At 38.6% G+C, this 26,177-nt stretch overlaps 1 protein-coding gene and 1 pseudogene across 4 annotated transcripts in view; both read right to left on the bottom strand.

The window, feature by feature from the left end:
- The window catches only part of LOC133227698 (E3 ubiquitin-protein ligase ARIH2-like), a 91,317-nt pseudogene extending 65,956 nt beyond the window's left edge, over positions 1–25,361 (bottom strand).
- RGS7 (regulator of G protein signaling 7) overlaps positions 1–26,177 on the bottom strand; it is a 479,738-nt gene that overhangs the window by 369,375 nt on the left and 84,186 nt on the right. The window lies entirely within an intron of this gene.

Here is a 26,177-nt window from a genome sequence, read left to right as displayed (position 1 = left end):
TAACATAATTTAATGCTAACAAATATCATCATCAAGAAATCAAAAATAATAAAATTATTATGATCTTTACCCAAGGATGATGTCAGAGCTTCCTGATGAGCTTGACTAGAAAAACCAGTAAAGAATCTTTCCTGAATTAAAAAGTTTATATCTCAAAAGGATTAAAAAGGAAATCAGATGTCAAAACTTGTCTGGGTATTTCCACAGTCCAAACTATTCCAATTAAATGCAGAAAGACTTGCCAATATCTTCCCTTAGCAGAATTTGCCAATCACATCTTTCAATAGCATACTCAAGGTCATGTGATTTCACTCTGTTGATCTCTACACATTATTTCCACGGCATCTCCTTTACTGGCTTTCTGCTGCCCTCAAACACGCAAGGATTATTATTAATACTAATTTAGGGCTTTGTTTGGTTTTTTCTTGCCCTAAAATTCTCTCAACTATATTTAACCATGGCTAATGATTTATGTTCAAATTATGCCAATCTCATATAAAGCATTCCTTGAAAATCCAATCTGAAAAGTTTTTGACTCCATCTAGTCTTTCTTTAGATTTTCTGTCAAGTTTGAGATTGTCAATCAATTTTGAAAAATTCTCCATTAGTCTCCTGTCAAATATTTCTTTTTTCTCTGCTACTTTGCTCTTTTTCCATACGTTCTAATTTCTTATGATTAGACCATTTGAAATTCTGCCCAGGTTTCAAGTAGCTTGTTTCATACTTTTTTCTTTTTTTCTCTTTATTTTACAGTTTGGATCATTTGTTCACTTTTCATTTGTTCAATATACTGATCCTTTCCTCTGTTTGCTATTAAGTTCATCAAGTATTTTTTTATTTTGTAGTTTTCATTTCTAGTACAGTTTTTGGCTTTTTTTTAATATCTTGTATCTCTCTGGTGAAATTGCCTGTATGTTTACATATTATGTCCCCTTTCCCCTGATCCTTTAATGAATTATATTATGGGCTTTTGAAGTCTGTCTGATAATTCCATCATCTAGTCCATCCCTTAGTCCACTTTTATTGACTATTTCCTCTCTTTACTTCGAGTCATATTCCTTCTATCTCTGCACACTTCATAAACTTTTATTGTGGTTCAGACATTGTAGGTAAAATAATATTAGAGGCTAAAGAAAATAATTGTAATTCCCAAGAAAGAATACATTGTTTCTTCGGTCAGGGCAGAGTTCAAATAATCTGTAGTTGAGATGCATCTGGGCTGAAATTTAGCTTTAGTCACAGTTACTTCTGCACTGACTTCAAAGGTTTAAAGACATGATTAAGACTTTCCCTTCAGCAAGAATGGCCCGTTGGCAAGTCTATAAGAGTTGCTAAAGTTCTCCTTTAGCACTCAGCCACCCAATTTTCAAGCTCTGAAAAATCTCTACTTACTTTTCAGTCTATCTTCTAGTTTTTTCATTTGTTTGTTTGGGTCTCTAGGGAGGTATCTTTTTTATTCCAGTCCCACTAACAGCTCTGTGCACCTCAAGATATCTCTCTTAGCACTACTACCTGACCCCTAGTCTTCGGAAAGCTTTTCCAGTACATTCTGTGAAGTCCCTAATTACTCTAGGGAGATGATCTCAGCTTTCTTGCCTCACTTGCAGCCTTCTGTTGTCCAGTTGCTCAGTCACGTCTGACTCTTAGTGACCATGGACTGCAACATGCCAGGCATCCCTGTCCTTCACCATCTCCCAAAGCTTGCTCAAATTCCTGTCCACTGAGTCAGCAATGCCATCCACATCTCATCCTCTGTCATCTCCTTCTCCTCCTGCCTTCAATCTTTCCCAGCATCAGAGTCTTTTCTAATGAGGCAGCTCTTCGCATTAGATGGTCAAAGTATTGGAGCTTCAGCATCAGTGCTTCCAATGAAGGTGGCTACTACAGTATACTTCACAAAGGTCTAAAACCCCTGAGAGAGATGTCTTATCCCTCGTGCCCTACCCCCAGCTTTCAGTAGTCTTCTGACTTGTATTTCAGGAAGGCCTCTCATATCTCAGAGATAAGTGAGTTCAGCAAACTTGTTCTGATGCCATAATTTGGCACTGTATCTCTGTACATTTGGTGAAGGGCCCTAGAAAAGAGCTGGCAAATGGGTGCAGATAGCCTGTGTCTGGAGCTCCTTGGAATTATAATCTTTCATGCCAACTTACACGCAACTGTCAAAAGTTAAGCTGGTTTCTCTTTATCCTTTTGCTTATGGTAGATTTTTCCTCTCCTGATGATCTACCAAGAATGAAAGTAACTATGAGTCTCTCCTCTCATAAAAACAGCTTTTGGCTGTCTGGCATTTAGTTAATTTCGCTTTCTTTTCATACTCAGTTCTGATAGATTTGAAAGATTATAATACTGTAGAGTATGTGGCTTGATGTCAAAGTTAGTGTGGGAGTGATATTCCCTTGTAACTTCCTACATCCAACCAGAAATTGTCATCTTTATATTTTCAGCATCTGGACTGGTGCTGATACTTGGTAGCCACTCAAATTTTAATTGAATGTGCAAAAGGAGGAAATTAATATTAGACACCACTTTCTAATGTGTAAATGTGCAAACTTTTACTGAATGTGTAAAAAGAGGAAAGTGATATTAGACACAATTAGACACCAAATTGCTTGTGCTACCCAGACACCTAGCTGGACAAAGATTAATTAAATTAAACTTCCCCTGAACTTTTTGAAGAAGTAACAACACAAATAACAGAACTATTCAAATAACTTTTAGTAATAATGCCATTCCAAGGCAATTTCTACCTGGAACTATTATTTATTGTGATTTTATACCACAGATATCTGCTGTAATTTTATAGATGAAGAAATATCCATTTAATCTATGAAATATGATTATGATATTAACTGAGAAGGCTAAACTCTAATGTATTTAGGTGGAAAATAAAGAAATTAAGTTAGAAAAATTTTAATGGATGGTTTGAATTGGCTTATTACTCATGACTTTCCCAGGTTTAAAATGAATACAATTATATTACTAGTAAAACCTAATTACTGCCCATGGAAATGCCCTGTGGTTACATTTGGTATTTCTTCCCAATCTCATGACTGACAATGGAAAACTGCAATCCTAAATTTCTCCTGGTTTATATTAAAATGAGAAATTATATTAAATTATCTGTATCATTCACTTTCTAAATACATTCTTTCAGATCATACCACAACCAGAGCACTAAGACCTTTCCTTATACAGGATGGATTGATTGTTCAAGTTAACTTTGGCAAGGTGGATGCACTCCTGTATTATCTGGATAGCCACTTGGATTTATTGACAGAAGTGAAAGTTAAGAGTCAAAACAGTGTACTATAACTGTACTCATGGCACCCAGTACAGAGGAAAGTTAGGGGTGGCTCAGCATAACAGATCTTCACCATGAAGACTGAGTACAGCTGACACTTCAGAAGCGACCACAGTCATACATTAAAGCCACAGACCAGCAATAATGTTTTGATGCAGGACAGACAAGACATTGCTAAGTACTTACTAATTCCTATGATGAGTGAAAGAAGCTGTCTATCTTTTCTGAAGAAAGATAATATTTAGTAGGAAGAGTCTGTGTAATCAGTTGTTTGATTTCTAACATACCCTTAACAGGATACTAGCTTATACAGTCTTAGACTTGGTCACCTTAGGAGTGTGTGAACTTCCTATTTGCATCTTATTTTTCTAAGGATGTTTTTTAAAATTTTACTTTATATTGGAGTACAGCTGATTGACAATGTTGTGTTAGTTTAAGGTGTACAGCAAAGTGATTCAGTTATACATATACGAGCACCCATTCCTTTTCAAATTCTTTTCCCATTTACATAATTACAGAATGTTGGGCAGAGTTCCTTGTACTATACACAGTAAACTTTTGTTGGTTATCTATTTTAAATATAGTAATGTGTACATGTCCATCACAAACTCCCAATTTCATCCCTCCTTGTAACCAGAACTTTGTTGTTTTTGTTTTGTAAGTAAGTTTATTTCTATCATTTTTTCAGATTTCACATATAAGCAATATCATATAATATTTGTCTTTCTCTGCCTGATTTACTTCACTTAGCATGATAATCTCCATGTCCATCCATGTTGCTGCAAATAGCATTAGTTCATTCTTTTAACGGCTGAGTGATAGTCCATTGTATCAATATAGTTGCTGTACCACATTATATTCCCACTGACAGTGTATGAGAGTCCCCTTTTCTACACACTCTCTCTAGCATTTACTGTTTATAGATTTTTTGATGATGCCCATTTGGCTTGGTGTGAGGTGCTATATCACTGTAGTTTTAATTTTCATTTCTCTAATAATTAGCGCTGTTGAATATCTTTTCATGTGCTTCTTGGCATATTGAGGTGCATGAGCTTTCATAAATTTTGGAGACTCTTTGTTGGTTGTGTAACTGAAAATAAATATTTTCTCCCATTCTGTGAGTTGCCTTCTCTCTCTCTCTTTTTTTTTTTTTGGTTTCCTTTACTGTGCAAAAAAACTTTTGAGTTTGATTAGGTCCCATTCATTTACTTTTGTTTTTATTTTCATTACTGTGAGAGATTGAAAGATGACTCCAAAAAGATACTACTATGAATTATGTCAAACAGTGTCCTGCTTATGTTTTCCTCTAAGAGTTTTAGAGTATCCAATCTTACATATAGGTCTTTAATCCATTTTGAGTTTATTTTTATGTGTAGTATTAAAGCATGCTCTAACTTCATTTTTTGACAAATAGCTGTCCAATCATCCCAGAACCATATATTAAAAAGATTATCTTTCATCAATTGTGTAATCTTCTCTCCTTTGTTGTAGACTAATTGACCATAGGTGCATGGGTTCATTTCTGGGCTTTCTAATGTATTACATTGATCTAACAAAGGTCCGTCTAGTCAAGGCTATGGTTTTTCCAGTAGTCGTGTAGGGATGTGAGAGTTGGACTGTGAAGAAAGCTGAATGCCGAAGAATTGATGCTTTTGAACTGTGGTGTTGGAGAAGACTCTTGAGAGTCCCTTGGACTGCAAGGAGATCCAACCAGTCCATTCTAAAGGAGATCAGTCCTGGGTGTTCACTGCAAGGACTGATGCTAAAGCTGAAACTCCAGTACTTTGGCCACCCCATGTGAAGAGTTGACTCATTGGAAAAGACTCTGATGCTGGGAGGGACTGGGGGCAGGAGGAGAAGGGGACGACAGAGGATGAGATGGCTGAATGACATCACCGACTCTATGGACATGAGTCTGAGTGAACTCCAGGAGTTGGGATGGACAGGAAGGCCTGGTGTGCTGCGATTCATGGGGGTCGCAAAGAGTTGGACATGACTGAGCGACTGAACTGAACTGAACTGATGTTTCTGTTATTTTTTCCTGCCAGTACAAGACTGTTTTGACTGCTGTAACTTTGTAGTATAGTCTGAAGTCAAAGAGCCTTTTCCTCCAACTGTTTTTCATCTCTCAAGATTGCTTTGGCTATTAGGGGTCTTTTGTGTCTCCATACAAATTCTAAGATTTTTTTGTTATAGTTCTATGAAAAATGCTACTGGTAATTTGTTAAGGATTGTACAGAAGGTGTGAGTTGCCTTGGGTACTGTAGTCATTTTAACAATATTGATTCTGCCAATCCAAGAACATGGTATATCTTTCCACCTGTTTGTGTTGTCCATGATTTCTTTCATCAGCATCTTACAGGTTTCAGAGTACAATTCTTTTGTCTCCTTAGGAAGCTTTATTTATAGGTATTTTATTCTTTCTGATGTGATGGTAAGTGGGATTGTTTCCTTAATTTCTCTCTCTGATCTTCCATTGTTAACGTATGCAAATACAACAGATTTCTGTATATTAATTTTGTTTCCCATCATTTTATTGAAATCATTGATGAGCTCTAGGAGCACTAGTAATTTTCTGGTAGCGTCTTTAGAATTTTCTATGTAGTATCATGTCATCTACAAACAGTGATAGTTTTACTTTGTTTCCGATCTGGATTCCTTTTATTTCTCTTTCTTCTGTGACTGCTATAGCTAGGACTTCCAAAACTATGTTGAACAAAAGGAGCAACAGTGGACATCCTTGCCTTATTCCTGATCTTAAAGGAAATGCTTTCTACTTTTCAGTGTTGAATATGATGTTAGCTATAGGTTTATCATATACAGCCTTTATTATGATAAAGTATTTTCCTTCTGTGCCCACTTTCTGGAGAGTCTTTATCGTAAGTGGGTGTTGAATTTCATCAAAAACTTCTTCTGGATCTATTGAGACGATCATATGGTTTTTATTCTTAACTTATTGATGTGGTGAATCATACTGAATGATTTACAGATATTAAAAAACCCATGCATCCCTGTAAGAAATCCCATTTGATCACTGTGTATGATTCTTTTAATGTATTGTTGAATTCAGTTTGCTAGTATTTTGTTGAGGACTTTCGCAACTATCTTCATCAGTAATACTGGCCTGTAATTTCCTGTTTTTGTGGTATCTTTGCTTTTGATATCAAGGTGAGGTGGCCTCATAGAATGAGTTTGGGAGAATTCTTTCCTCTTCAATTTTTTGAAATAGTTTCAGAAGATAGATGTTAACTCTTTTCTAAATGCTGGATAGAATTCACCTGTGGGTCCACTTGGTCCTGGACTTCTGTTTATTGGAAGACTTTTAATCACAGTTTCAGTGCCTGTGATTAGCCTGTTTATATTTTCCATTTATTCATAGTTCAGTCTTATGGGATTGTACAATTGTAAGAATTTGTCCATTTTTTCTATGTTTCCATCTTTTGGAATATAGTTACCTGTAGTAGTCTTTTATGATTTTTTGTATTTCTGTGGTATGCATTGTAACTTCTTTTTCATTTTTAATTTTATTGAGTTGAACCTTCTCCCTATTTTTCTGGACAAGTCTAGTTAAAGGTTTCTCAATTTTGTTTATCTCTTCAAAGAACCAACTTTCAGTTTCCTTAATCTTTTCTATTGTTTTATTCCTATTTTGTTTATTTCTGCTCTGATCTTCATTATCCCTTTCCTTTTGCTAATTTTAGGCTTTGTTTGTTCTTCTTTCTCTATTTGCTTTTGGTATAAAGTTAGGTTGTTTATTTGTGATTGTATTGCCACAAACTTCCCTCTTAAAATTGCCTATCCTGCATCCCGTAAGTTTTGAATCATTGTGCTGTCTGTTGGGTGGAGCTACTGGTGGCCTCTGGGAAGGTTCATGCCAATGAGTACTCCCAGAATGCTGCTGTCAATGTTTATGTCCCCACCCTGAGCCAAAGCCAGCCCCCATTTCTTCAGGAGACTCTTCAACACAAGCAGGTATGTCTAACCTATTCTCTATAGGATCACTGCTTTTTTCTCCTGTGTCTTGGTACACATGGGTCCATGTGTACACTTTCCAAGGGTTGAGTTTATGTTTCCTCCAGTCCTGTGCAATTCCTGCCATCAAACCCCACTTAGATTCAAAGCCAGATTCTCTCGGTGTTCCTCCTCCCATTGCCAGACCCCTAGGCTGGGAAGCCTAACATAAGGCTCAGAACTTTCACACCAGTGGGAAAACTCCTGCCAAATAATTATCTTTTAGTTTGTGAGTCAGCCAACTGGCAGGTATGAGATTTAATTTTATCATGATTGCGCCTCTCCTGCAATCTCACTGTGACTTCTTCCTTGTTTTTGGATGTAGGGTATCTTTTTGGTAAGTTCCAGAGTTATGTCCATGGTTGTACAACAGTGAGCTGTGATTTTGGTGTTCTCATAAGAAACGCATGTCCTTCTACTCCGCTGTCTTGAGTTTTGTGTCTCTCTATTTGCATCTTATAGTAGCTTAAGATATTTTTAAAATCTTCTGTGATAGGAAATGTTGGCCACAGTTGAGGGCACCTTTCTCTCTCTTGTAGCAATTAAGATTAGCTAGTAGGTCTTTATTAATGGCCTGAATAGAAAAACAGAGTTAAGAGCAGGCAAGGTATTCATCTATAAAAGCTTTCCAGGGACCTCCTTTCAGTGATCTCATAGAGCCCTACTTGAACACAACAGGGAAAGAATCAAGCTTGCATGCTTTAAACTAGCCAGTCTAAGCACTGCCATTCCAGATGGCATTTTAGCTACTTCTCCCTTGCTCTTTTCACTCAGTTCTTTCACTTGTATATACATTTCTCAAAAAGTTATAGTAGGAAACAAAACCAAGTCAGTAAAACAAAGACCTGGCCTCCTCGATGGCTCAGCAAGAATCCACCTGCCAAGCAGGTGACACAGGAGACACAGTTTCAGACCCTGGGTCAGAAAGATACCCTGGAGGAGGAAATGGCAACCTGCCCCAGTATTCTTGCTTGAAAAATCCCATGGACAGCAAACCATGGTGGGCTATAGTCCATGGGGTCGCAAAGAGTTGGACATGCCTAAAGTCACTGAGCACACAAAAGAAAAACCTACTTGCTTATTAGAAGTACCTATCATTCAAATGGAGACTTAGTTATTTGAAGATTTTAATGAATATAGAAAGGTGACTTACATGGGCTTGTGTGGGTTAAATCAACACCAAAATGATCCATGCTGATGGCTGAGAAATAATCATGTGATTGTATGGGAGACACTGAGATGATCCAATTATTTTATCACCCTACCCTATTTAAGGGGGGCTTCCCAGGTGGCACTATGGTAAAGAACCCCCCTGCCAATGCAGGAGACATAAGAGACGTGGGTTCAATCCCTGGGTCAGGAAGATCCCTTGGAGCTTTTTCCGTTATAACTCTTGTGTCAATAGTGGGAACCACAGGGGTTACAGTGAGATTTATCCTACAGAACTTGGAAATGAAGTAAGAGACATTAAGATCAGCTCAAAATGGATCAGAACACAAAATGCTCTAGGGACCCCCAAAATATTCTATAAACAGTTCAGACTAAAAACAATTAACTTAGAATAACTCCTGTCATTAGTATACTTAGCTCCTGATAAAGCCTGAAAGGTTAATATTATTCTACTGACAGGCACAGATATATCTCTTTCTGATGAAAAAAGGAAAAATACAAGTCTTACAGCAGAGTGAAAAATGGCTTGAAAGTGCTGATTTTATTTCCAATTCTCAATTCCCTGTTTCATTTGGCTAAATGGGTTTCAGGAGCAATGCTGACAATCTGGTAAAATTTTCATATTCAAGCAATAATATGAATCATCTTAAGGATCCTATTCTGTTGCTTCATTTTAGTTTAGTGAATGTTCAGACAAGCAGTGTTTGTGGAGCATCTTCTCTGGTTCTGAAGAAAAACAAATGAATTGCAATGGTCCATTTCTCCCAAGGAAACCACAATGTGCTACCTGACCTATGAATATCACCTTATAATGGAAATCAGTGGCTAAACTGAAGGGTGACTCTAATGGAATTTTCAGGCTCTGGTAGAGAATATATTTTGAATAAACAAGTTCATTTCTTTTTGTTTCAGTTCTTTTTCTAAATAGCATGGGCACAGAGAAAAAAAGAAGAGACAGAGCTAACAGTATCCCTCTTACCTCTGCTGACAATCTCTACTATTAGTTTCTAAAAATATATCTTAAAATAATACAGAGTAGCATGTCACTGGATTTTTTGTTTAAAGTATATCTTTGAAGTCTTTCCAAATATTACTGTTGGAGGTGCTGTATTCTTTTAATAGCTATAAAATCTCCCAATGCATGTATATACTATAACTTAATATTATAATTCATTTAAATAGATCTCTAATGATTGCATTTACATATTGCTTTGATTCTTTTGCTGTTAAAAGCACTGGTGCAATTAGGGGGAGGTGGGTAGAGAACAATAGAGGGTACTGCTCCAATGTCTTCTATTTCTGCTGTAGATAATTTGCTGAACGTCTAAAACTGGGCTCAGTTTTTTTCATCATATTATACCCAAATCATTTTTTCTAATTTTGAGAACTACTAAAGTTACTAGAATATACAGCTATTTTGATTGTTTTCATCAAAAATTTTTGGCACTTGAATCCTGGGTTCTAGGCTTCCTTTGGTTATGAAAATTTTTCTTAAATTGCATCTTTAGTTTTTTTTTTCCATTTCATTGCTTCTTTTTTTCAGAAATAGTAAATATGTGTATGCTGATTCATTTTCTCTTCCATATTTATCACTTTTTAAAATCATTATAACTTTTGCTCATCTTATTCTGCTTGCTTTCCTCAATGCGGTCACACTTATATTTTTAACCACAGTTTTCAAACGGCATTATTTGGTTACAACTGACATACAAAAGTTGTACACATTTAAGTATTCAACGTTTGAGTCTGGAGATAAGTATATACTCACAGAACCATCACCATAATCTATGCTTACATATTCAATACTTACAAAAGTTTCTTACTGCCTTCTCTATTTACTTTTATGATAAAAAACAGTTAAGATCTACCCTCTTAATAAACTTTTAAGTCTACAATAGAGTACTGTTAACTATAGACAAAATGCTGAATGATTGATCTCTAGGACTTATTCATCTTATATAATGAAAATTTCTCCCTTCATGGATGACAGACTTGTCATGGCAAAGGGGCTTGTGTAACTCGATGAAGCTATGAGCTATACCTTGCAGGGCCACCCAAGATGGATGAGTCACAGTGGAGAGTTCTGAAAAAACATGGCCCACTGGAGGAGGCAACGGCAAACACTCCAGTATTCTTGCCACAAGAACACCATGAAGAGTATGAAAAAGCAAAAAGCTATGATACCAGAATATGAGCCTCCCAGGTCAGAAAGTGTCTAGTATGCTACTGGGGAAGAGTGAGAGCAAATACTAATAGTTCCATAAAGAATGAAGCAGCTGGGCGAAAGCGGAAATGATCCACACATCAGTTGTGAATGTGTCTGGTGGTGAAAACAAAGTCCAGTCCTGTAAAGAACAATACTGAATAGGAACCTGGAATGTTAGGTTCATGAATCAAGGCAAATTGGATATGGTCAAGTAGGAAATGGCAAGAATGAATATAGGCATGTTAGGAATCAGTGAATTAAAATAGACGGGAATGGGTGTATTTAATCCAGATGACCATCATATCTACTACTGTGGGCAAGAATCCCTTAGAAGAAATGGAGTAGCCCTCACAGTCCAAAAAAAAAAAAAAACAGTTTGAAATGCAGTACTTGGGTGCAACCTCAAAAATGACAGAATGATCTCTGTTCGTTTCCAAGGCAAACCATTCAATATCATAGTAATCCAAGTCTATGCCCCAACCATTAACACTGAAGAAGTTGAAGTTCTAAGACCTAAAAGACCTTCTAGAACTAACATCAAAAAAAGATGCCCTTATCATCATAGGAAATTGAAATAGGAATTGGAATTGAAAAGTAGGAAGTCAAAAAATACCTGGAGTAATGGGCAAGTCTGTCTTGGAATACCTTGGAACAAGCCAAAGGCTAACAGAGTTTTGTCAAGAGAACACACTGCTGCTGCTAAGTCGCTTCAGTCATGTCTGACTCTGTGCGACCCCATGGACTGCAGCCTACCAGGCTTCTCCGTCCATGGGATTCTCCAGGCAAGAACACTGGAGTGGGTTGCCATTTCCTTCTCCAGTGCATGAAAGTGGAAAGTGAAGGTGAAGTCGCTCAGTCATGTCTGACTCTTAGCGACCCCATGGACTGCAGCCTACCAGGCTCCTCCATCCATGGGATTTTCCGGGCAACAGTACTGGAGTGGGGTGCCATTGCCTTCTCCCAAGAGAACACACAGGTCATAGCAAACACCCTTTTCCAACAACAAAAGAGACAACTCTACATATGGACATCACCAACTCTACATATGGACATCACCAGATCACCAATACTGACATTAGATTGATTATATTCTTTGCAGCTGAAGGTGGAGAAGCTCTATACAGTCAGCAAAAACAAGACTTGGGGCTGACTGTGGCTCAGTTCATGAGCTCCTTGTTGCAAAATTCAGGCTTAAATTGAAGAAAGTAAGGGAAACCACTAGGCCATTCAGGTTTGACCAAAATCAACTCCCTTATGATTATACAGTACAGTAGAAGTGACAAATAGATTCAAGGGATTAGACCTGGTAGACAAAGTGCCTGAAGAACTATGGATGCAGGTTCAAAAGGAGGCAGTGAACAAAACCATCCCAAAGAAAAAGAAAGTGAAGTGGTTGTCTGAGGAGGCTTTAGAAATAGCTCAGGAAAGAAGACAGTCAGTCAGTTCAGTCAGTTCAGTCACTCAGTCGTGTCCGACTCTTTGCGACCCCATGAATTGCAGCATGCCAGGCCTCCCTGTCCATCACCAACTTTCGGAGTTCACTCAAACTCACGTCCATCGAGTCGGTGATGTCATTCAGCCATCTCATCCTCTGTTGTCCCCTTCTCCTCCTGCCCCCAATCCCTCCCAGCATCAGAGTCTTTTCCAATGAGTCAACTCTTCACATGAGGTGGCCAAAGTACTGGAGTTTCAGCTTTAGCATCATTCCTTCCAAAGAACACCCAGGACTGATCTCCTTTAGAATGGACTGGTTGGATCTCCTTGCAGTCCAAGGGACTCTCAAGAGTCTTCTCCAACACCACAGTTCAAAAGCATCAATTCTTCGGCACTCAAATTTCTTCACAGTCCAACTCTCACATCCATACATGACCACTGGAAAAAACCACAGCATTGACTAGACGGACCTTTGTTGGCAAAGTAATGTCTCTGCTTTTTAATATGCTATCTAGGTTGGTCATAACTTGTGAAAAGCAAAGGAGAAGAGAAATATATATCCAACTGAATGCAGAGTTCCAAAGAATAGCAAGGAGAGATAAGAAGGCCTTCTTCAATGAACAGTGCAAAGAAATAGAGGAAAGCAACAGAATTGGAAAGACTAGATAAGAAAAAAGTGAAAGTCGTTCGGTTGTGTCTGACTCTTTGTGACCCCAAGGACTATACAATACATGGAATTCTCCAGGCCAGAATACTGGAGTGGGTAGCCATTCCCTTCTCCAGGGAATCTTTCCAACCCAGGGATCAAACCCAGGTCTCTGCATCGCAGGTGGTTTTTTCACCAGCTAAGCCACCAAAGGAAGTTCGTTGATAAGAGATGGTAAGAATACATAGAAGGATGATACAAAAAAAGGTCTTAATGACACAGGTAACCATGATAGTGTTGTCATTCACCTATAGCCAGATATCCTAGAGTGTGAAGTGGGCCTTAGGAAACATTACCACAGACAAAACTAGATAGAATGCCAGCTGAGCTATTTAAAATCATGAAAGATGATTCTGTTAAAGAACTGCACTCAGTATGCCAGCAAATTTGGAAAATTCAGCAGTGGCCACAGCACTGGAAAAGGTCAGTTTCCATTCCCATCCCAAAGAAAGGCAGAGCTAAAGAATGTTCAACTACCAGAGAATTGCGCTCATTTCTCATGCTAGTAAAGTTATGTTCAAAATCCTTCAAGTTAGGCTCCAGCAATATGTGAACTGAGAACTTCCAGATGTACAAAGCTGGGTTTAGAAAAGGCAGAGAAACCAAAGGTCAAACTGCCAACATTCATTGGATAAGGAAAAAGGAAGGATTTCCAGAAAAACATCTATTTTTGCTTTACTGACTACACAAAAGCCTTCGACTTCATGAGTCACAACAAACTGGAAAATTCTTAAACGGACGGGAATACCAGACCACTTTATCTGCCTCCTAAGAAACATGTAGGTGGGTCAAGAAGCAACAGTTAGAACCTAACATGAACAAGTGACTGGTTCAAAATCAGGGAAGAAGAACGGCAAGGCTGTATATTGTTACCCTGTTTATTTAACTTATATGCAGGGTACATCATGCAAAATGCCCGGTTTGATGAATTACAAGCTGAAACCAAGACTGCTGGGAGAAATATCAATAACCTTAGATATGCAGATGATACCACTCTAATGGCAGAAAGTGAAGAGGAACTAAAGAGCCTCTTGATGAAGGTGAAAGAGGAGAGTGAAAAGGCTGGCTTAAAAGGAAAAAGTAGAACCAGTGACAGATTTCATTTTCTTGGGCTCCAAAATCTCTGCAGACAGTGACTGCAGCCATGCCACTAAAAGATGCTTGCTCCTTGGAAGGAAAGCTATGACATCCTAGACAGCATATTAAAACACAAAGACATCACTATGCCAACAAAAGTAATAATATACTCAAAGTTATGGTTTTTCCATTAGTCATGTATGGAGGTGATAGTTGGACGATAAAAAAGGCTGAGCACCAAAGAATTGATACTTTCAAACTGTGGTATTGGAGAAGATTCTTGAGAGTCCCTTGGACTGCAAGGAGATCAAACCAGTCAATCCTAAAGGAAATCAACCCTGAATATTCATTGGAAGGACTGATGATGAAGTTGAAGCTCCAATACTTTGGCCACCTGATGCGAAGAGCTGACACACTAGAAAAGACCCTGATGCTGGGAAAGATTGAAGGCAGGAAGCGAAGGGGATGACAGAGGATCAGATGGTTGGATAGCATCACCAACTCAATGAACATGAGTTTGAGTAAATTCCAGAAGATAGTGAAGAACAGGAAAGCCTGGTGTGCTGCAGTACATGGGGTCACAAAGAGTCAGATATGACTTACTGACTAAAAAACAAAACAAAAAATCTTCAATTATCTGGGATAAAAATATCCAGGAATGCAAATTTTGGAAAGGTAGAATAATAGTTGCAAGTTTATTTTCTTAGGAATTTGTCAAATTATTTTCCAGCATGTCTATAGCAATTTGCACTCCCACCAGCAATGTATGAATCATCTAGTTTCTTTGCATTTTCCCCATTATTTGCTGTTGCTACTGTTTTCTTATTTTATTCGAAGCTGTGTAGTTGCTTCTTATTGTTGGTTCTAACAACAATAAGGTTCATTTCCCTTATAAGCAATGATGTTGAACATATTTTTATATATTTGTCATTTGTCCTGTGAAAAATCTCATTTCTTTTGCCATTTTTTAAATGCATTGTTTGGTTTTTCAAAGATGGATCATGACAGCTCTTTATATACTCCTAGTAGTAGTCCTTTGTCAAATATATTGTTTGCAAATATTCTTTCCTAATCCAAAGCTTGTCTTTTCATTCTCTTAACAGGGTATTTCAGAGAGCAAAAGCTTTTAATTTTGATGATGTCCACTTTTATTTTTTCCCTTTTATATTTTATGCTTTTAATATCTTTCTTAACTCTTTAATTTTGAAAGTTTTCTCCTAAGTTTTTCTTCAAAGCTTTATCAGTTTACTTTATATTTAAGCTCATAATCCATTTTCAGTTAATTTTAGTATGAGAAACATGAGAGGTTGAGGTTCACTTTTCCTCCCGAGTGTCCAATTACCCCATCACCTTTTGATGAAAATGCTACCTTTCCTCCTTCAAATTGTGCAATTTTGTCAAAAATCAGTTGGTCATATTTGTATGGGTCTGTTTCTGGTTACTGTATTCTGTTCCATTAATCTATGTATATGTCCCTCTTGACAATACCACACAATCTTGATTACTGTAGCTATATAATAAGTCTTAAAATTGAGAAGACAGATTCTTCCAACTTTATCCTTCTTTTCTGAAATGGTTTTAGCTATTCTAATTCCTCTGCTTTTCATTATAAATCTTAGAGCATTCTTGCCTATATCTACAAAAATATTTGTTGGCATTTTGATAGAAATTATATTACACCTATATATCAATTCAGGGGAGAACCGACATTGTTAATGTTTTGAGTCAACCAGTCCATGAACATATGTCTCTCCATTCATTTAAATCTTTGATTTACTAGATCAGCATTGCACAGTTTTCAGCATATATCTTGTTTCATTATGTTTATATATAACATTTCAATTTTATCTTTAGCAGTTGTAAATGGTATTGCATTTTTAATTTTGGTGTTCACAATTTTCACTGCTATGATAATAGAAATACAAGTGAGTTTAAGATTTGTATCATATATCCCATGATCTTGCTAAACTCACTTCATAGTTCTAGGAGCTTTTTCATAGATTCCCTGGAATTTTCCACATAATCAATCATGTCATTGGCAAACAGAGACCTCTTCCTTTCTAACTGAATGTCCTTTCCTTTTCTTGAGCTACTGTACTTGCCAAAACTTTAAGCACTGTGCTGAATGAGAGTGGTGAGGGTAAACATCTTTGCTTTGTTCAATTTTAGAGAGAACTCCTTTCTCTTCCAAACTTTGATATACTGTACTTTCATTTTCATTCAGTCTATATTGTTTAACTATTTCCTATTTGTCTTCCTTTTTGACTTATGATTTATCTGGTACTATGCTGTTTAGTGGCCAAGTGTTTGGAGATTTTCCTATTATTATTTTGTTATTAATTTCTTTTTTGTTGTTGTTATTAATTTCTAATTCGTTTCCACTGTGGTCAAAAAACACACTATTTATGGGTTAGATTATTTACAGTTTACTGAAAGGAGTTTTATGTCCTAAGATGTGGTCTATCTTGGCATTGTTCCATAAGGATTTGTAAATGTACATATATATATATATGTGTGTGTGTGTGTGTGTATATATATATATATATATATCTTTATATACATAAGATTGAAGGCAGGAGGAGAAGGGCACGACAGAAGATGAGGTGATTGGATGGCATCACCAACTCAATGGACATGAATTTGCACAAGCTCCATGAGATGGTGAAGGACAGGGAAGCCAGGCATGCTGTAGTCTATAGGGTTGCAAAGAGTCAGACATGACCGAGGGACTGAACAAAAGTATATATCTTACTTACAGAGTATTCTTTAAATATTGATTAGATCCTGCTGGTTGAAGGTGTTGCTCAGTTCTTCTACAACCTTGTTGTTTTTCTATCCAGTTGTTCTAATCCACTTTTGAGAGAGAATTGTTGAAGTCTCAAGCTAAACTGTAGATCTGTCTACTTCTCCTTTCAATGTTATGAGCTGTGTTTGAAATATTTCACAACCACTTTTTGATGCATACATATTTCAGACTGCTATCTTTTTGCAAGATTGACATTTTTATCATTACATAATGTCCCCCTCTGTTTCTAGTTATTTTTGACCTTGAAGCCTAATTTATATAATACTAATATAGTCACTTATTGTTTCTTTTAATATTTGTATAAATTTTTCTATTCTTCACTTTCTATCTGTTTATTATTGTGTTTGAAGTCAGTTCCTTATAGACAGTGTATAGTTGGGTCATGTTTTCAGATCCATTCTGCCAAACTCTGTTTTTATTGGTATACTTGATGAGAGGGTAACTAAAAGGCACAAAGGCCAGGGGTCTCCAAATGGAGGAAATAGGCTGCAAGCGTCAGACATTTTTTATCTCTCTTAAGCAGCAGGAGGAAACAAACTAGTGATATATTTTTTTTTTCTCTTCCCTTCTCTATACAAATTTTAAAAAGTTTCTCTTAAAATACTGTTGCCATAATGACACCTGGTTCCACCTGAAGTTAACTATTCTCAAACCTTGAGTTAACCAATGCATTTTTCTTATGGAAATGTCTGTCTTAAGCTATGTTAATGTACTATGCATTTACCCCAGACTCTGTCTTCAAGTCGGTTCCGCCTAATGGCTCAGAACCTACTTGACAAACCATTATATTATACTCAGATATTGTTCCCCTAATCTACGTAAACGAAACTATTTGTATGGTAATCTGCCCTTCTACAAGATTCAAGTCAATCATGGCTTGGGATGACTCATCTGTTGCCAAGATTATCCCAAAATACATCTTATGGATGAGGGACCTGGTGCCATTCTGAGTTTTAAGACATTCCTTTCTTTCATGAACAAACTGGTAGTGACTATATAACATCCAGCTGAAGACTAACAGGGGGTACTCTTTCTGCCCCCTTCTGATGCCTATGTCAGAAGCTTTCTCTATCTCCTTTATGCTTTAATAAAACTTTATTACACAAAAGCTCTGAGCGATCAAGCCTCGTCTCTGGCCCCAGATTGAATTCTCCTCCGGAGGCCAAGAATCCCAGCGTCTTTTCGTGGTTCAGCAACAACCTTTCACTGAGTGATTTATTTTTAATGTAATGATTGACTGAAATGTTAGGTCTTAAGTCTGCCTTTGTAATTTTTTTCTGTTTTTTACATATGCTTTAGTTATCCTGCCTTCCTGTGGATTATTCGAATATTTTATAAAATTTCATTTTGATACCTTTACAGTCTTGTTAGGTGAATTTCTATGAGTAATCCTTTTTGTTGCTTTAAGGTTTTACATTATAGACACATAATTTATCAAAATCTACTTGGGTATCATTATTTTACCAACTTGAGTGACATACAGAAAATTTAACTCACTTTATATATCTTTATCCTCTTTTTTTTTACAATATAGTTGCCTTCAATATTTCCTTCATATACACTTAGCCACATTAGACACAGTTGTAGTTTCTGCTTCAACTGTCAAATATAACACAGAAAACTGAAGAGGAGAAGAAAAATTACTGTATTTACCCATACTTTCACTTAACATGTTCTTTGCTCCTTCCTGATATTTTAAGATTCCATCTTTTATCACTTACTTTCAGTTTATTTTTTAACATTCCAATGCCAATTTATTTTTAAAAGGGTTCTGTGTAATTCTATGGTTTCTTTGCCCCCCTCCTTTTTCATATAATTGTACAACCACTAAATATTACATAGGTTGTAATGACCTGGATTGGGAAGATCCCCTGGAGGAGGGCATGACAACCCTCTTCAGTATTCTTGCCTGGAGAATCTCCATGTAGGCTGGTGGGCTACATCCCATGGGGTCACAAAGGGTCTGACACAACCAAGTGACTCAGCACAAGCACAATGATCTTATACTATTACCAGTCACTCAGGAAAAATTTCCCCCCTCCCAACAACCATCCTGGGGGAACTAAAGGTCCTGAGAAGAGGCCAATTCAACATGGCCTCTACCCTGGTAGGAATGAAAAGATTTAAAAAAAACAAACAGAAATTGACTAAGAGGTATGTGGCCACCGTCTCTTAGGAGTGAGGCTCTGACTGTTGCCTAGCGTTGTGAAAGCCTGTAGCATGCAGTAGGGCAACCGCAAGACCTTGCAGCCACATCTTCCTCACACCAGTATGTCCATGTCACAACCCAGGTGTCACAAAATTCCTTCGGCAGGATTCTCTTCCACTGCTCTGTTATATGCATCTGGTCATAGTTGTCCACATGCTTCACCTTTTATGACAGGTTTTGGATCTCAACCTCTAGTTGAATCTACTGGTATTCAGTTTCTTCCTGAGTCCAGACTCCACATAGTTTGCACACAGGTGTATGTCCTGCAGGGTATATATCAACACTTGTCCAAGAGCTGGCATCCTTCTGTAGGTACTACCAATCGATCCGTGTGTCCAGATTATTCATGACCCTCTCCTGAATCTTCTCATGAATCCACTGGTATGTCTGTGCCTCTCTCAAAGTAGAACAAGAATGTCTCAAGGGGTTCCCTAGCCTGGGCTTGCTGTCTCTGATTGACAATGTCAGAGTTCATCTTGTACCTTCTTCATGACTCATAGTACTCTTATGCTCCCGTGGGTCTTCCAATCTCCTAGACGTATCCAGCAAAAGTCATGTTTACACTTGGGAGCATTGCATGTGACTGCAGTCTTCATTCTTCTCAATGCAGATGTTGTGCTTGGGACAGTCTTCAGTGTGAGCACTAATGTAGTGGCCGACTCAGAGTCATCTGCACACTTTGAGATCCATTTCCAGGTTGTGGCGCAGTCTGTGGAGGCATGATACATCTGATGACACTTAAAACAGAAGATTTTGTTGCACCACTGGCACTGTACTTGGTGAGCTCAGGGCTCCTGTACCCGGATAACCATGGGGCAGTCTGCATGACACAGCTGGAGCTGGCAGTGACTCTCCATGAAATCCCTGAAGATGTAGTGCCTGTATTTGTCTCTCGATTCTTCACTGAGCAGCAACAGAAACACGAAGTCCTCTGGTATTCGAAGCGGGGAGTCCTGAGCCATGCAAGAGACACCCACACCCAGACCATCCTTGATAAGTACTGAGCAGTACTTCTCCAAGTGGCTGTGGCAAAACTTGTGCTGACAGGCTAGAGAGAGTAGGTTTTCCTTCCACACAAACTGCATACACACTGTGCAGTGGTGAGGAGATGGGCTGTGGGGACAAGTTTCAGTGAATGGATTGAACTCAAGTCTCAACGAGAAGCTGAGCAGAATTAGACTTGTATTAGTCCAGTATCTCTGTGACTTGCCACTGGAAATTAATTAATGTAAGTTTAGCAACTCAATGAGGTACCTTTAGGACCGAGGCTAAAAAGCTGGTCATACATGCTCACCAAGGGCACCCTTGGACTCCTTGAAGCTGCTCAGCTTCTCTTGATGCTCGAGTTCAGCCCAGTCCATCAATTCAAACTAATTGCAGCATCTTTTCCTTAAAACTGTACTTTTTTTTGCATACACTTTTTCTTCTTTCTGCCCTGTGGACATTCGCCACCTAGTAAATGCCCATTCATATTTCAAAATTTAGTCCCATTGTCCAGTTATCAGGAAATATTCCCTGATTCACAAGCTTGATTTATTTGTCTTCTGCTTTCCCTTAATAGCCTTTCCAGGCTCCTATCATAATACTCACCATGTCGTACAGTAACATCTAGTAACCTTCCTCAACAATTAGATTCTATACAACTCATCCAATTTTATAGTTTCAGATTCTATGACACAGTAGTTGTTAAATAAGTGTTTAACAAAAGGGTGCACTTATCTCATTTATTGACTGAAGAAATATTTACAGAGTAACCTCAGAGCATATTTAGAAAGCACATGGGTTCCTGAGTCCATATTCTAAGTGAGGGAAGCCTTCATCATATTTCAGTTTTTCAGGTGCATCAGAGATCAAACAGACTCTCAAACAACCTACTTGGAGGGGAGACTGGGAATGGCAGGGAAGACAACAGGGTTGAGGCACGACTGTGCCTGGTGCTGCTTAAGTGAGAGGAGAAGCTATGGAGGCAAGGGAGAGCACAGAGGCACCTTCCACCCAACGCACCCACACTGGAAAGGGGTGTTGTCATCACTTATCCAAACTCGGCAGGAATCCTCTCTCAAGGAATTTCTTATCTCACCAAAGAAGATATCATTAGAACATATACAAAGGTTAAAGCAGCGTTGCATCTCAGTCTTCTATCTCAGTTTTTATGTTCTAGTTCATTGCAAATGGGGCTTCCCTGGTGGCTCAGAGGGTAAAGCGTCTGCCTGCAATGTGGGAGACCCGAGTTCGATTCCTGGGTCAGAAAGATCCCCTGGAGAAGGAAATGGCAACCCACTCCAGTATTCTTGCCTGGAAAAGCCCATGGATGGAGAAGCCTGGTAGGCTACAGTCCATGGGGTTGCAAAGAGTTGGACACGACTGAGCAACTTCACTTAATTGCAAACACATATGAAAATCTCCCTTTAAAATCAAATGCTGGGGCTTCCCTGGTCCAGTGGTTAAGAATCCGCCTTGCAAAGCAGTGGACACCTGTTCGATCATTGGTCCGGGAGGATCCCATATGCCATGAAACAGCCAAGCCAGGGTGTGGCAACTTCTGAGCCCACACGCTGCAATTACGGAAGCCCAAACAGCTAGAGCCCGTGTTCCACAACGTGAGAAGCCATGCCAACGAGAAGCCCGTGCACCACAACTAGAGAAAGCCCACATGCAGCAACGAAGACCCACCAGTCAATAAATACCTAAACCTCTTTAAAAAATCAAATGCCACATTAGCAAGTAGGGTTCATATGTACAAGTGTTTGTAAATGAGAAGTATGTATTTTAGGGAGTGCATATGCAATAATGTCTCACCCACAACTGCTATAGGCAAGATGATCAAGAGAAAAATAGCAGCAGCTGATGCCAAATGTACAACTCAGATGGTTTGAAAACAAAGTAGCATTCCAAAGAACGTGGGCAAACTTCCCTCAGACACAGTCCACTAGCCAACAGATTAAATTTTTAAGATACATGAATAACTTCTTAACAAAAGCTTACCAAAAGATAGCAAAGACTTAAAAAATTAGAATAGTTTTATGAAATCCAAATACCTAAACATCTCTCCCATTATTCACTATCTCTGAGTGCAAAATAAAGATTTTCTGTTTCTTTTTCTTTTTTTGCAAAGTAGAAAGGAAATTTTGGCCTCTTCTTGTTAGATTGATTGATTTTTTAAAAAGATAATGAGAAAAACAAATATTGTATATTAATATATATATGTATATATGTATACATACATATATACATATATATAGATCCAACCAGTCCATCCTAAAGGAAATCAGTCCTGAATGTTGGAAGGACTGATGTTGAAGCTGAAACGCCAATACTTTGGCCACCTGATGCGAAGAACTGACTCACTGGAAAAGACCCTGATGCTGGGAAAGATTGAAGGCAGGCTAAGGGGACAACAGAGGATGAGATGGTTGGAGGACATCACTGACTCAGTGGACAAGAGTTGGAGTAAACTCTGGGAGTTGGTGATGGACAGGGAGGCCTGGCGTGTTGCAGTCCATGGGGTCGCAAAGAGTCAGACACGACTGAGTGACTGAACTGAACTGAATATATAGAGAGAGAGAATCTAGAAAAATGGTACTGATAAACCTATGTGCAGGGCAGGAATAGAGATGAAGACATAGAGAACAGACTTGTGGAGAAAGCAGGAGAAAGGACAGGGTGGGGTGAACTGACATATATACACTGTCTCTGTATACATATATACATAGAGAGTAGCACTGACATATATACACTGTCTCTGTATACATATATACATAGAGACTAGCACTGACATATATACACTGTCTCTGTATACATATATACATAGAGACTAGCACTGACATATATACACTGTCATGTGTAAAATAGGTGGCTCGTAGAAAGCTGCTGTGTGACACTGAGAGCTCAGTTCAGTGCTCTGTGACAACCTAAAGGGGTGGGATGGGAGCAAGGGAGGGAAGCTCCGGAGGAGGGAATATATGTCTACTTCCAGCTGATTCACATTGTTCTACAGCAGAAACCAACACACCATTGTAAAGCAATTATCCTTCAATTAAAAGCAAGTATTAAAGAAAGAGAATGCACTTTGTACTCAATTGCACATTAACTGAACACCTCAGCATAAATTTATCAGAAGTAGGGGATGTGGGAGGAAGACAAAGAGGCTTTATAATTGATCTGATCTGGATTTTGAACCAGTTTTGTCACTTCATAGTCATGTGAGTCTGGATAAATTCTGTAAACTCTCCAAAGCTCAGTTTTCTCAACTGTCAATGGGAAATAAGCGTAGACATTACATGGCTTGACTAGATCAGATCAGATCAGTCGCTCAGTCGTGTCCGACTCTGCGACCCCATGAATCGCAGCACACCAGGCCTCCCTGTCCATCACCAACTCCCAGAGTTCACTCAGACTCACGTCCATCGAGTCAGCGATGCCATCCAGCCATCTCATCCTCTGTCGTCCCCTTCTCCTCCTGCCCCCAATCCCTCCCAGCATCAGAGTCTTTTCCAATGAGTCAACTCTTCGCGTGAGGTAGCCAAAGTACTGGAGTTTCAGCTTTAGCATCATTCCTTCCAAAGAAATCCCAGGGCTGATCTCCTTCAGAATGGACTGGTTGGATCTCCTTGCAGTCCAAGGGACTCTCAAGAGTCTTCTCCAACACCACAGTTCAAAAGCATCAATTCTTCGGCGCTCAGCCTTCTTCACAGTCCAACTCTCCCATCCATACATGACCACAGGAAAAACCATATGGATTTTAATAAATAAACTTATTTATAAATATGTGTATATTTGTGATCACTCCTTTTTAATGTGACATTGGCACTGAAAAGGAGACCCCCACCCACGTATGCAATTGACCAGAATGTAAGGGTCATACGCAATGGCACAAGTAAAGCATCGTGCACCTGGCCTAGTGTGCTACGTGCACTCATCTTCTGTTTCCACTCACCCCACCTCTTTTCCCAGATTTCTATTGAGAAAATGGCAAGGTAAATAAGGTACTTCCTTCCTTAATGAATTTAGACTGGCAAAGGGGTTAAAATGTACACAGATTAAGCCAAATGAACGCAGAATAACCCACATGTTAAGAGAACACAGGGATAAAGATTTGGGGCCAAGTTCCCCTGCACATCAGGATCAGTTCACACAAAGGCCATTTTAGATGGGCTTCACAGAACCATGGGGTGCTTTTGATGTGTGACTTACAGTTAATAAGTCTCACAGCTGAAGTAACATGTTAACACAGAAAGAGAAGCTAAGGCAGATGGTTCTCCAATAAAGAACCCTAAAGAATTTCCACTGGTCACCAACTTGCAGAGCTGAACTGAGGATTGTGACTGGCCAGAACATGGTTTACTGCCTAAAATGCAACAGTGTTACCAGCTTCAGCAGAGATCAGACATTCCTTATTCTTCTAATTCCACCCCAAGGAATTCTCAGTATTCAAAGTACTAGGAGCACTCCTTCTGTAGTGCAGTCAATGAGAGAAATTGTGTCTTGGCTTCAACTTTAATCCATTCTATTCTTTCCTCAACTTTCTATAGAAACTAATTCCTTAAAACAAGAAGAGAGGGTGTAAACAGGATCACTTAAGACATAAAGCACTTCTTGAAAGGGGGTATGATTGTACAAAGCAAAACACTATAAGGTGGCTTGTACAGCAAAGTCTGAAGAGCCCTGATAACATTAGGAGACATCAGGGCTGTGGATTTTCATGTGCTTTGTCCATTTATTAGTGCATTAGAGAGACAAACAGTGAGGATAGAAGAGGATCCCATTAATCCGACAGACCAGTGCAGGAATTAGAAACTGCTCATAACACCACCAGTCCAGGTTGTGGGTGTGAGAAGACATTATAAGCACTCAAGCCAAAAGTGGGTGGATCCATGGACAAGCCCATGCCCCTGCTTACAGCCAAATGCTTAATCTTCACTGAACACTCCTCATTCTAGGGAAAATAAAGGGATAATAACAGAAATAAGAGAGGGAGGACAGAGGAAATAAACCATGTGTCCTAAAGAAACAGTATAGGGATAATCATCTTTAAAATGCAATGGAAAACTACACCTCTTTAAAATTACTGACTACACAGACCAGTAGATTTCAAGTAAGTTACAGTACATTCATATGATAAAACATTTTGAAGACATTAGACACATATTCTTAAATAATATTTAATGCACCAGAAAGTGCTTAAAACATAAAGTAAAAAGAGCTGATGTAAAATCTGTACATACAGTGTTTATCAATATCACAAAACTAAAAGTTTGGCATGTGTGTTAGTAGCTCAGTTGTGTCTGACTCTCTGCGACCCCATGGACTGTAGCCAGCCAGTCCTCTGTCCATGGAATTCTCCAAGCAAGAATACAGGAGTGGGTTGCCATCTCTCCAGGGGATCAAACCTGGGTCTCCTCCATTGCAGGCAGATTCTTTACCATCTGAGCCACCAGGGAAGCCCTTGAATGTGTGGTAAATATATATATATATATATACACACACACATATATATATAAAAACACACACTAGTTCTTACATCTGAGTGATATGATTATATAAGAATTTTAGCTTTTGATTTCTCCTTCATATTTGAATGAGATCCTTGCTGGGTACAATAATCTGGGCTGTAGGTTAATCCAGCAATCCCACTGCTGGGCATACACACTGAGGAAACCAGAAGGGAAAGAGACATGTGTACCCCAATGTTCATCACAGCACTGTTTAAAATAGCCAGGACATGGAAGCAACCTAGATGTCCATCAGCAGATGAACGGATAAGAAAGCTGTGGTACATATACACAATGGAGTATTACTCAGCTATTAAAAAGAATACATTTGAATCAGTTCTAATGAGGTGGATGAAACTGGAGCCTATTATACAGAGTGAAGTAAGCCAGAAAGAAAAACACCAATACAGTATACTAACGCATATATATGGAATTTAGAAAGATGGTAACAATAACCCTGTATACGAGACCACAAAAGAGACACTGATGTATAGAACAGTCTTTTGGACTCTGTGGGAGAGGGAGAGGGTGGGATGATTTGGGAGAATGGCATTGAAATATGTATAATATCATATATGAAACGAGTCGCCAGTCCAGGTTCGATGCACGATACTGGATGCTTGGGGCTGGTGCACTGGGATGACCCAGAGGGATGGTATGGGGAGGGAGGAGGGAGGAGGGTTCAGGATGGGGAACACATGTATACCTGTGGCAGATTCATTTTGATATATGGCAAAACCAATACAATATTGTAAAGTTAAAA

The sequence above is a fragment of the Bos javanicus genome, chromosome 16 (assembly GCF_032452875.1).
Source record: "Bos javanicus breed banteng chromosome 16, ARS-OSU_banteng_1.0, whole genome shotgun sequence".
Taxonomy (NCBI): Eukaryota; Metazoa; Chordata; class Mammalia; order Artiodactyla; family Bovidae; genus Bos; species Bos javanicus.
The sequence above is the reverse complement of the archived record's forward strand: the minus strand, read 5'-3'. Positions and strand labels throughout refer to the sequence as shown.